This window comes from Harpia harpyja, chromosome 15 (assembly GCF_026419915.1).
Source record: "Harpia harpyja isolate bHarHar1 chromosome 15, bHarHar1 primary haplotype, whole genome shotgun sequence".
Taxonomy (NCBI): domain Eukaryota; kingdom Metazoa; phylum Chordata; class Aves; order Accipitriformes; family Accipitridae; genus Harpia; species Harpia harpyja.
In genome coordinates this window covers 8,477,246-8,490,892 of record NC_068954.1, presented here as the reverse complement: position 1 = coordinate 8,490,892, position 13,647 = coordinate 8,477,246, and the positions used below count along the sequence as shown (strand labels likewise).

The following is a 13,647-nucleotide window of genomic DNA, read 5'->3' as shown; positions in this document are numbered from 1 at the left end:
TAGATGCAATTGCAGTGTTATAAAGATGCTTAGAATAACTTTTTCTGGAAGGAGTAAAGAAGAAAAATTGAGAGTGATAGTATGATCGCACCTGTAAGCCAGTATAATTGTGTCCAGACTAGGAGTTGTATTGGAATAATAACTTGGACTGGAAAAAAAAAAAATTTAGTTTTGTAGATGAGATATTTATGTAAGAAAAAGTCTTGATGCGCAGAGCTATTCTGGATTCACAGATTCCCAGCTCCTCAAGCAGGCGTTGGCACAGACCATAGCAACTCCAGAGGAGTCATGCCACAGATACATAAGTGTAGGGTCCCAAAGTACACATTAATGAAACCATTATCTTGTCAATGATATGGAGTGTAGAGCTACCTTCAGCAGAGGTTACTATGATTTTTCATAAAAGAACAGGGAATTGAGTGACATTTTTATTATTTAACTTCACATCACCATTAAAAAGTAAAAAGAAGAAGCCAGAGGAAGGATAAAGTACAAAAAGCTATACATGAAAAATATTGTTCACCTCTGATGGAAACTATAGGCAGCTGGGAGAAAAGGATCTGGAGTTTGTTCAGTTCGTGGCATTGAAAGATTTTGATAGTGGCGGTTTAAAAGTTATCTGCTGCAGCAAAACTGGATCTCAGAAATAAGTATAGCCACGATGGTAGGATAGTTTTGGGCCGCTGACTTACTGCACAGACCCATGCGTATCAGCGAGAGTTAAAATCAAAGTAGAACCTCAGTTTTGAACTTCCTTTTTCTACAGCGTTTGAATCAGATCTTCAGTGTTTCATGTCTCGCCGCGTGGGGTTGTAGGGGTCGCTTCTCGGGCCCTGTTGACCCCATGCAGATTTATTGTAGAATTGTTTCGGTGAAAACAGAGCTTTGATACGTCATGCAGGTTGCCTAGTGACTCCTGCAAAGTGCTGACCACCCCAAGTCTGAGAGAAGAGATAGCTACGCAGAGCTGAGCTCTATTATGGGTTATAAAGCTGGGACAGGTTTGAATGATAGAAGGAGTTCTGGCAGGCTGTTAACATCAGCTGGGAAAATGGAGATGTTTATTAATAAGAACCTTGAACATGAAATGCATGATATGTGCCCCCTGTGCTAGGCCCATGATTAATAATATTAATTATGGGGAGTTCATTATAGTCTCATGGGGATGTGATACGTAATTCAGCCAGCGTTTCATTGTAAATTAGCATTAATGTCCACTTTAAGTACAGTAGCTATCTATAGCAATGCAGAAGGAGCTGCAGTCAGTATGTACAATAACATCACCTTCTTATGAAATGATGGTAGACTTTTACCTCAAAGAATTATAGACCTATTAGCATTTCTCCTATGTTAAATCTTTGCTGTGGCTGGCAGTGCAATATCTGTTGCGACTAACCTACTGGTGCTATAAAAACTTTCTTCAGCTGTGTTAGAAGAGTCTAGCTCCTTGCTGATTTTAAAAAGAAACCAGATAATATTAAAATCCAGTTGGAAGTAGTCTTGATTGCAGTTTCATTAGCAATTAAAAAAGCATGTAACCTAATGGTTTTTCCACCCTGGTCCAGAGAAATTATGCACAGTGGGCAGCTCTTCAGTTGGTGTAAACCATCAGCGATGTAATGAAAGCAATGAACCTTCACTGATTTGCACTGAGAATCTTGCCTGCTCCAAATTGTTTAAACATACGCCTTCCTAAGGCTATGCTTTATTGTTTACTTGTTTAATAATGAAAAAATATTTCATCTTACTTGAAATTCCTTTTTCCTAGCTTGCCTTCCAGGAATCCCTGGTGAAACTGGCTCTATCTGGCCTTAGCTTCTTCTGAACCGCACATGCTGATTCACTTACCTTCATACAAATGACGCTTATATACCAACACAGTTTCTTTTCATCCTCATGTAGCGTCTCAGAAACCAACAGATACTCAGAGCCACTGCCTTCCTGTGGTGGATCCTGTAAATGGCCGGGAGGACCATAGCGGTGGTGGCCCCAAATATGTGTGCTTTTAAGCAGCTGGGGATGCAGCTGGTGGCACTGTCGGAAACATCATGCAGATGCCAGAAATTGGCCGAAGAACAGAAGTCTTCATTAAAAGACCATATGTATATTAAAATACGTAGGTGTATAAATAGGGATCCAGTCAAAACAGAAAGAATAGGAGAGGGAGGGTACAAGAACCAGGGTTTTTTTTCTTTTGGAGGAAGCTGCAAGATTGCTGAGTTATTTTTCTTATTTATTTGTTTGGATTGCAGCAAGTTTTAGAAATGCAAGGCTAGAAGGGGCCTCCTGGGTCATTGTGTCCAATCTTCTGCAATCACAGGTAACCATGTGCGAAACGTAGTTTAGGAGAGAGAGTCCAAGGATCACTTGCCTTATGTGCCAATACATACCAGGGGCCACAGAATACTTCCTCTCTGGAATTTATGACCTGTAGTGAAAGACGGGAAGTCATAGCTGTACTGTGCCAAAGGAAGACAGGAAGAAAACTCAAGAGCATCACCAGCAGCTTAGGGCCTCCAAGTTTTCTGTTTGTGTACCTGGGAATTTGTTCAGTTTTGTTGAGCTGCCTACCCAAACCAAAGCCAGCTTGAGAGAATTGTAAATCAAAGTAGCTCTGCAAGTGTCTGTACTAGAGAGCCGGGTAGCAGCCTGCAGCCATTTGGCACCAAAGGATGCAAGTCAGCAAGATCCAGCACCTGTTGGGCTCTAAACACTTTTCTTAGAATTCGCGCAGCTGACTGGCTCCTGGGGGAAAGGCAGCAGCTGCCAGGCAGCAGTGGTTAAATATAGGAAATGGAGAATGCCACATCCAACTGGAAAGGGAAAGAGGGAGACAGGAATCTAGCCGTAACAAAAATTCTTGGTGAAAAGGGCCCTGGGGTGTTCGAGAATCAGAGGCTTTTACACCCTCTGTTATCTCTGTTGTCCGTGACTGCACCTACAGTAGCACACTACATCAGCCCCAGATAATGCCAGACACTTGGTTGGCATTGACTGTACTAATATGTGTCACTTCTGGAATGTTTTGGAGTAGCATGCAAGGACCCTGTCTCTCACTGCGAGTCGTTTATAATTGCTGAGATGTGTTGTCCTTAATTTGACTTGATTCTTTGTAGCACTTTTAATAGCAAAAATGCTGTGAAAAGCTTAAATATGAAGCAATACAGCTTTAGCACAGATGGAATTTGAAAAGGACATTCAACCTTCTCTAATCTTCTACTGAGATCAGCAAGTAAAGCAAAAGGAAGGACAACCCGAAAGATAATATTTTTCATTCTGATAATCTGCAGTACTTTAATTTCACCCAGGCATTTACAGGGCTCCTTTATTGAAGAGTCTGAGTGTTCCTTTTGCTTTAGCTGGAGGACTGTTAAAAAGGAACAAAAAAGCAAAACCCTTTGCTTAGCCACCTTTCAGGTGGTGCCAGACATCCTCGTAGAGAAAGGGAACAATGCGAAGTTGAGGAGGCTCAGCTACAGATTGGAAGATTATTCCTATTCTTCAGACAAACACAACAAAGGAAGGCAAGAGGAAAGAACGGGGAGGAAGAGAGAAACTCCTGTTTTGCTTTATTCGCATGCTGCACACGTCTGCAAGAGAGAGGCTCATGGCACACAGGTATGCCACAGCCTCTGGCCCTGGCTTACCTCTCCGTTCTGGGAGGACATCTGGCCAGCACACTCTCTTCTCCTCCCACCCTTTCTCCTTCACACTGGGCTGCGGCAGCTCAAGCTGGCTGAGCCTGTCGTGGAGGTGATATCATGCAGTTAAATTAATTCCAAAGCTGGTCAAGCTTGGAATCAATTAGACAGGAGACAAAAAAGGAAGCTGGGAAAGAGAGAAAAACAGACCAGGTGTGAAACAGCATGCAAGGAGAGGGAATAGTGGGCATGGTCCTAAAGGTGGCTTAAGGTTCGCTTTAACACAGAGGATCTGCAGGTGACAGCAGCATCACAACACTGCACAGATCTCTTCTGTCTCCAACTATCCATACAGGGTTTCACTAACCGCCTCTTGGCCATACAATCAAGATAGCATCCAGAGCTCAAGAGGAGGGTGTTCCTTTCCATTTCAAGGACAACACTTGGATGGAAGTAAAGATTACTCCGCTTACTGTACAGCAACCATCTCACTTTACCTTTGCCTCATTCCCTATGTCTTGACCTTTCTGTTGAGTGTAACCCAGGCCCAGGAACGGGCAGTGCTGAGCAGGCATCATGCTCTCCGTTCACAACCTCCGCATCTGCTGCAAGTTTGGGCCAATAAATCACAAATGTTGGGAGGAATGGACCACCTTCCTACCGTGTGTCCTGACAGCAGTTCCCACAGTGGGCATCTGATCCTTGACTGAACCTCGAGGCACTGCCATATGTAAATAGTAGTAATCTCTGGTTTGTTGTTCCTCCAAAGTCGGATGTGCCTGCATGTGTCTGTCTGCTTGGAAGCTTAAATAAACCCAGTTGAGGTTTGTTTGCTTTTGCAAGCTTGATTCATCAGCTCAATTTCCAGAATGTGTAAAATATTTCCCAGTTGGTCAGAATGGCTATTTGTTATCTTTCTCCCAAGTTTGCCTTAGAGAAGACTTCTTAAAGATACATAGTTTTTAATCTTTTGATACCTTGGATGCTGGCCTGCATAATTGTGAAAGAGCTGGCTTTTAACTCTCATATTTGTAATATTTTCCATTTTCTCCAGCATAATCATCTCAGAGACCCTGGGAGCAACATCATAAAGAGTTAAATTACAGCTTTATATATTGAACCAGGTATAAGGAAAGGAACAAGGACTTTAGTAAATCAGAGTATTTTAGGAGCTTCTTTATGAAGCCACTCAGACAAACTTCAGTGTAATAATCCCTAGCAGGGCCATCAAAATTGCAGCCTCTACCAACTTTTACACCTTGCCTGCAAATTATCTTGGTTTATTTTGTACAGCTGCTCTGTTACACTGTTGTTACATTGTTTTTATTTACATACAAATACTTTACAGATAACATTTAGAATAAGAAAAGAAAAAGTAAAAGGTCGCTGCACCAAGCAGTCTGTGATTTATGAGTGCCTCCCTTGTCTTGCAGCCAGGAATACTGCTTTTCACTAAAGCTGGTGGGACTATATCCTTCCTAAATTGCCATACCTGGTCAAAAGCATTTGCAGAGCCAGGCCCCACACTGTTAAGTGAGACTTCAACTACTTCAGCTACAGCAGGGAAAATTATGATTAGGTCCTTGAATCTGTTTCTAAGTGCTGGTTGTAGCTTTTCCACATATACTGTTAGCTCTTGAATAGCTCACCAACTGGTCTTCGCCTGTCGTCAGTGGAGAAAGAGGCATTGCTAGAGGGCTGGCCATCTTTTCTGTTGATTGTAGAGTAGATTTTAGCAACTGGCTTGGGATAGGGGTGTGGCATTTGGATGCTGAGCTATAAGCCTGGTACTTCTTGCAGACTGCCTTGCAGGTCTTAGTTTCCTCATTCATCTTATCGATAGTTAAGGGGAAGAGGTGGTTTATGGTTATTTCGGATTTCACGTTCTTCTTCCAAAATGCAAGGCTTGGGCTTCTGTATTTCTGTTAGAAGTTATCTGAACAGTTCAGAGGTCCCTCCCAACCTAAATTATTCTGTGGTTCTATGAGTCTAAATTTTTGAACAGTTCCTTAAAATTAAAATTAGGTAGGGGAAAGCATAACTTTCAACTAGTCACAGAGCTACTTTAAATCTCTTCTTTGAAAATTTCCCTTTGGCTGCTGTCTGAATTGTGCACAGTTTGCCCTCCAGGACCCGTTTGCTCTCTGTTGGCAAATCAGGTTCTTAGAGAGATGAAAAAAATGTTGGGAATATTTTTTTCCTGGGTTTTCTGCCCAGAACACAAATCTAATAGACACTCTCTTCTCATGTGCAAGCCCATTAGACATCCTATATGTTCCCATATGAGAAGCTGGTATGTTTGATGCTGAAGTCATATGTTGGGTGAATTAAGACCCTCAGACCACATCTACACTAATAAACTAAGTACATATGAGATGAGTCCCCTGTACAGAGATCCAGCTGGCACAGAACAGCCAGCATCCTTGTTAAACTCATGTACTCATCAAGAGAGGGTGCCTGTGTGTAAATAGTCTGTTGGGAATGGTCCCTGTCCTGTTGGGAGAATGTTATTTGGCCCAGACCAAAACCACGTGAGTGGCAGAGACAACTGAGTTCTAGTGCAGAAGAGTATTCCCTGGCAATGTTGAAATTACTCGTACAGATGTATCCTCAGGGAGCCCATGCTTACAAACTCCTATTCTTGAGTTCCAAGTAAATGCGATCTTCCTTCCTCTCAGTGCATGCTTTTGTGGGTTGTTTCATTGGGTCGTTTGCGGGTTTTTTTTTTGCTTTTCTCCCATACTCACTCTTAAAATGGTTTATTTTTTGTTCTATTGCAAATTCTGCTTATTACCCCTTACTTTTTAGAGTCTCTATGATGCTTTCCATCAAATCTTCCTGATTCATTAGGGCTAAGAATGACAGCATGCTGTTCCTTCAGCCCACATATGGACAGCGTCAGATGGACAACATCCTCTGTAATATCATCTGCCAGTAGAGAAGCTGAACCTTTAACTTCAAATCCTGGCTCTTTGCCCAAATTAAATAAATGAGTGTAGACTGACCGCCATCATTTCTGTGAATTAACCGCTAGAGGGAGGCATGGCAGACTTAGCTTATTTTATTTTTACAGACTTTGTACTGTACACAATTTTATATACTTTACACATCCAGTTTTTCTAGTCCTTCTCCTTTCCATAAACTAAAGCCAGTTTTCATAAAACCCTCACTTGTTGCATCCTTATCGGGGTATTGGTTATGGGCTGTTCATCACAGACGCTGTCTCATGGCTTTGTTTTTATGAGGCATCTAGTAAACTGTCACTGTGCTTGCAAAATATATTGCATTTTCACATGGTATGAAATAGTGGATTTTGTAGCTCATTTTAGTAGCCAGAATTCTCCAAACGTTCCTCCTCGGTAGTTTTAAGTGCAACAGAAGCAGGCAGTCAAACATTGCAATGGCATGTTATTTCATGTAAGAATTTTTTTTTTCTGCTTTCAAAACTAAAAAACCACTGCCAGCAGTGGGAATTGATCAAACCGTAACATTTGTGTGTGACGCCCTAATAGATTCTATAATGCCGTTAGCTTGGCTTACAACATGGCAGCTAGACAGGCATATTAGCCGCATCCTTTTACATGCAGACCTTGCTGTTAAATCGTGTTTGGCTAATCTTCCCTTAGGGGAAATTGGATTTCAGCCCCTCTCCCACCTCGAAACCCACTGTAAGATGTAAAATTGGTTTTTAGAAGTCTCTTTTTCTCTAAGGCACTTTAATTGGCATAAGGTAGTTGCTCCTATAGAGAGACTATTGATTAGCATTTTTATTTTGCTATACTTTAAAGTACATCACTTTCAAAAGCATTTCATGAAATACCAAGGCAATAAACATAGCAATAAAAGGCCAGAATGGGGACTGACTTGGCTTGCTTACTCCTACCTATCTCATTTGTTTTATTTTTTTATTTTTAAAACTGGCAAATGGCTGAAGCTGTTTTTCATTCTCCTTCTCAGCATCCCTTTAATGAAACCCGAGCTGGACATGGGAATCGGTGTCAAGTACACAGCAAGAATTGCCCAAGGGGTTGAGGGGACCGGAGTTGCAGGTAGCCTTGCCCAGTGCAGCATGTTCTTCAGTGCCCACATCAGGAAAAAAGCAGGCACAGCCTGTGCTTAGTCTTCCCCCCTTTCCCATCGCTAGGGTTGCTGATAGTACTGTGACACCAACCCTGAGGAAGTGGGACAAAGTCATTAGAGAAAATACATTTGGAGGAGTTTTCTACAAGAAAATATGCATGCGTCTTAACATCTCATTTGATTTTTCCAGCATACTTTATTAGACTTTTTTAAAAGTCTTTAATGCATTATTTTATCTTTGGAAAGATGTTAAAATGCCTCTTTTAGTCCTCCACACCTATTTTCAGCATGAGTACATTGGTGACCACTCTCAGGGCTTTGTTCCTTTGGGCTTTCTTTGTTCCCAGAAATTAAATAAGTTACAATTTTAAATGTGACAGTCTCTGAAGTTAAGTCTGTCTCACGTCTGTGTCAGACTCAGTTTTTTCTTAGTTAACGGGTTACTGACAGCCTGAAGTCAGGAAGTTATATGTGTTCTAGCTGCAGAGCATGTCCCGAATGCCAAGTTTTTTCAATTTATCTTTTGTCTTCTACTGCCTATCATATCCCAAAAGCAAAAATAACAACTTGGACTGTTTCTGTTTGCCGGCACCAGTGAAAATAAAATTTTAAGTATGTAGATGGCAACACTATGTGTCTGGAAACTTGTATATTCAATAAAGTAAATACTCAAGTTGCCAGAGCTTAGTAGAAGTAGAGTACACGAGTACTCAAGAGCAAAAATGTTGAGTGAAAACAACTTGGTGATCCCAGTCCAATCTTGTTACATTACTTATCATCAAAATCCAGGGCTTGGAGGGAGAATAATTTTGACCTAAGATGAAGCGTTCGTGTATTTACTCTGTGCTTTCTTTTATAGAAACCATTATGGGGGTACATTGCTTTGCCTGGATCTTGTGTCTAATGGTACTTTGCATCCATCTATGCCACTGAGACAGATTTAATTTTAGAATGTTTCAGAAGCGCCTTTTCACCAATCAGGCATTAGCTGTACGAAATCACCATGAACTGCTTTGCTTTCTCAGCATGGCTCGGCTTTATCCTCAGTCAATAGACATCTTATCAATCCTTGTTCAAAGACATTCTCTTGCTTCCCCTGGGCTAGTGCTGGTGATAGATAAAAAGTCTGCAAGCTTGGGTTGTGATTTGTTAGTCCCAAGTTATTTGAGGCAAATGGATAATAAACAAATTTTGAAAGTCCACCCAGTTCATTAAAACTTGAAGCAGTCATTTGAAAGTGTGGTGGGGTTTCAGAGGGCTCTCAGCTTCACAGCAAGGCCCATGATGATGCACGTACAAACCAAAATGTAATATAAAGTACACTTCTTTCATCTTCACAAAGAGGTTTTATCATACAGCCTTAAAGACCTTTAGATCTTTCTACATCTGAAAGGAAGATCCGGCATCTCTTGGAGTTTCTCAGTATAGATTCAGAACCCCTTTAGTGAGTGTTCCTTTGAATCTCTGGGTTAACTCTCATTTTTGTTTTGTATTAAAGTTTCTTTTTTTGTTACCTTTATACTTACAAGGGTCATTAGAGAATTATCCCTAAACTTCAGAATATTAGCAGTTTCTGACAGCTCCTGCTATTTCCCTTCCTATGGTTAACTTGAATTTTCACTTGAACCAAAAAATAATTCTTATCATTACTTTATCTCAATTCTAAAAATTTCCCTGAAGAGCATCTTCAGTTTTCTTTAGTGTCAGTGTGATAGTCTTCCACCTCATATCAGAGAAATGAAAGGTTTCATAACAATTTTTCCTTGTTCCATAGCTGCAGAATGTTCTTAATATTAACAAGGAACAAAGCAGTTTCTTTTAGAAGCAAATCCATTGGTACTTCTGTAGCAATTAGATATTATTAGAAAATAACTTCATTTTTTATGGATTTGTCTATGGGTACATGGGAAAAACATAAGCAAAGCTTCTTCTTTAGTGAACATAAAGTATAAAATGTTCTGCAATTAAGATATATTCTGTGAATAACTAATTGTAATCTGTGCATATACCCAGACAACTTTCTTTCCCTATCCACTAAGCTTTCAAGACAGCCATTAGTCTAAAATAAACAGCCATTTCCAAGTGGGAAAGTCACAAAGAACTTTTGAGAAGGCTGAGCCATCTGAGGATGCTCCAGTATGAGAAGGCAAACCTTAAAGCATTTAAAACACAGAGAGGTTTACTCTCATGGGTCAACATGCTAAGGACTTAAGAGAAAATGAATGTGTACCAGCAGTGGTATTAGCATTTATTATAGTAATGCAGTGACTGGACAAGTACAGATAAATGGTGAAATGTGATACATCTGTCATCCGTTTTAGCCCATCATATTCTTAGAAATCCAAATATACTGTCATGGAGAGACTGTTCTGCTGCTGCCTTAGTTTGCCTGATTACTGTGGATAAATAGCTTCTATAGGCAGATTTCTCAAATGTTACCGGTCTTGGATGCCTGCTGTAGGGCCTAGGATAAGAAAATTTCCCCAACCTGAAGAAGATTCCTGAAGCACAGCAGCAGAGGAGTACCAGGATATTTCCTGAATTAATTTGGAGGGTTCTAACAGTGGACTGCTCCTCCTCCTTCTCCTTCTCCTTCTCCTTCTCCTTCTCCTTCTCCTTCTCCTTCTTCTCCCTCTCCTTCTGTACCATCAGTCTTACTTTGGTAGAACCCATCATGCTGCCTCCTACAAAGAGATTTGGAAGACATAGCTCTCAGATTACAGTTTCCATGTCAGTGTTCATCAAAGGTTGCAATAAAAGTCACCAGAAATAGACTAATGGGGGCAGGTTTCTGGAGGGCCCCAGTCTGTCAGGATACCAGAGGCTCAGGAATGCCAGGGGGATATAAGCAGATCACAAAGAAGTGATAGGAACGCATAACACTGGACATTCAGCTGAGTGAATAAATATACTGTCTCTCTGCCAAATTATTTATGGTTAGTGAAACAAAGGGAATGTTTTAATGGATAAATTACGTCATAAGGCTTAGAACTATTAAAGTCCTACCTAACTGTGCAGGTGATGCCATTTATGACTATAAGGGGTGGAGAGAAAAACTACAGACTCAAATGTTTTTCTTTCTGAAGGAAGCAAGGTGTGCATGGGTATGAGTCTCAGAAACAGATGTGCGCAAAAATGTATGCATGATTTAGAGCAATTATGTATGTAAACTTGATAGTAATGCATGTGACAGATGACTAGAGACCTAAGGGGTCACTTGCATATGCAAAATTATCCACTGATTCTTTGGACCCAGTTTTCACACTCTGATGTGACCAGATTAACTCTCACCCCTGTGGAATTCAGATCCTTAGAGGATACTGTAGGGTTTTTCTCCCATCTCTTTAAACAAACATTCTTTTTCATCAACCTGTTTTAAACATAAAAATGTAAAGGAGACTAAAAATAGCTAAAATGAAACAGTGCTCTGAGCTGCCTGCCTTGCCATCATGTCTTATACAGTAGTTAGATCTGATTTTTAGAAAAAAGTGGAAGAAATTCTGCAGGAGGCACTTGTAGGACCTCTCCTAAGCTTATATAGCTCATTGTTTTCATTTGAAATCTTGTTCTGTTAATATTTCATAATTTCAAAGTAGAAAGAAATCCATATGGCAGAAGGATGAGAATAACAGGGTTTTCTCTTTGTTTACCTTTTATGCAAGGTAGCTGGAAAGGTAAGTAGAGTTTCTGTGGGAGTAGGGAGGATTTGGTTGATGTTTCACAAAGGTTTTCTATGTTATTGTCACTTCAGCATGTTCACTTTCATCCAAAATCAGTTCAGTTTGTATTGAGAACTGAAAGAGATTTCCAAGACTTCTGTAAGGGGTCTGAAGCTTATATGGTCGCAGTATTTTGGTATCAGTGGGTCTCGCCATTGTTCCACTATTTTTTAATTTGATTAGCCCATATAAGCCAAATTTTGCAAAGGGTTCCTGTTCTCAAAGACTGTAATTTTTCTCCCAATTTCATTAAATACCTAATGAGTAGAGAAGAGAGACTTCTACATTGCCTCAACTGAAGAAATGTGGAACATCTCAGGAGCATTAGGAAGGCCTCACTTTTTCTGTCAGAGCTCAGTCTTCCTGAAAACCAGAAAATGCAACCACAAGACTCCTGCCCTAGGAAACCATCCTTGCATGCTCACAGACTTACTTGGTTTTCTTGGATGAGTGTCAGGTGGCCAAATGTTGCTCCCCCCTGCATTATGTTGATATAACTGAGTGAAGCCTTTGGCTTGTTGACTAATAAGCATAAAAAATACAATTAATTGCAGGCTTCAGAGAAATCTCAGCTAAGGAAGCTTCTTAGAGCAATGCAGCTACTTAAGTATCTGCAGAGGAAATATTTTACCATTGTACGGGCTGTCAGATTCTTAGGTGGCAAACGGTATGACAGGGCTGACCCTGTGCATGGCCCCAACACGCTCGCTGGCTGGAACAGGTCCCTTCCCACTCATTCCCCCACCCTTTAGACAAGGAGGCCAAGACACAAAGTTGTGGTGACTTGCTAAGGTTCACAGAGCATATCTGTCACACAGCTTTGAATCACAGCACTTGGTCTCGGCAATCTGCTCCTCTCTTCTGAAATGAGAGTAACACATGCTAACACACATACTCATTTAGATCCCAGTCCCTAATGTTGATCTACCAACAGGGTTTCAATTTCTCCTGCCTGTTATTCCCACACATGCTCTTTTTTTCCCACATATAGGACAGAGTCATGCACCAGCACAGTCCTGCATCAAACCCTGAATAGCTCTGCATGTGTTCAACTTGACATGTGGGAGTTCTGCAGGGGATGTATGTTTATGGAGGATTAGGGACTTGAAGTAGGTGGCACTTCATGATTTCACTGACCGAATGATTCAAGCTGCCTTTGCAAATTACCCATCGGCACCATACTGCATTTGTCTGGAGGTTGCACTAGTTTGAGTGGTCTTGAATGTGGAATGAGTTCTTGTTATCCTGACTCTGAAATTGTTTTCTCTGAGGTTTGATACCACAGTTTCTGCTGGTCTGTGATGCTAGTGTATTATGTTGTTATTGTGTGTTTATATTCTTATCCTAAAACCACAATAAATAAAAAATCTGCAGTGTAGAGAATGAGGACAAGTCGGACAAGCCTGCCTGCTAAATTACTTTCCATTCCTGTGGTGGTTTCTCTGTGATTCGATTAAAAGAGGTTGTCAGTGTATGCTCATCCTGTAACTGCCTACCCTGTCCCCTGGCTAGGTATAAATAAAGACTTGGCAGGTTCTAGTACAGCATCTTGTTTAACCTCTACAAGTACCAATATTTACTCAGAAATTTCAAACAATGCATTCAGCTTTCTCTTACTGGAGGGCAACAGGAGTACAAAGTGGCCAGTCATGTCCATGGCATGTCTGCTCCCCCCGTGGGGTTTTCCTTTTGTTATCTCTTGGCTGTCTCCTTTTGTTTAACGTAAGAACTGAATTATGAACTGCTCAGGAATTCCAGACCCATGACCGCAGTCTGCTTTGCGGAAAGCTCTCTTTTAGGTATTCATTGATTGCCTTTCTCTCACCCCCCGGAACAGAGCTAGAAATGAGACATTTGCCATTCTGTATTTTCCAGCACACTTGCAGATATACAGAGTTGTGTCCACGCTTTCATTATGCAAACGCTTTTCTCTGGTTCCTCTAACTTTTTTGCCGTTGCTGTTGTTGAGAGCGCAGTGGATTTAATCACGTATATGGCTAAAACAGTGTAGAAGAAAAAGCTTGGAAATTTTACATATTAAAACCAAAATTAACTTATTAAATTTAAATAATAATAGTAATGCACTGTATTTCCCCAAATTTTCTCATTACAGAAAAGGGATTAAAATCCCTGCAAGGGAATGTGAATGGGGTTGTTTTCCAATAAGTGCATTTTGGTCAAAGGAAAAAAAATCTTCACCTCTGAAA

The 13,647-nt window shown here is 40.7% G+C and overlaps 1 protein-coding gene across 5 annotated transcripts in view; it reads left to right on the top strand.

The window, feature by feature from the left end:
- The window catches only part of KLHL29 (kelch like family member 29), a 408,889-nt gene that overhangs the window by 281,294 nt on the left and 113,948 nt on the right, over positions 1 to 13,647 (top strand). The gene's annotated exons all lie outside the window — the stretch shown is intronic.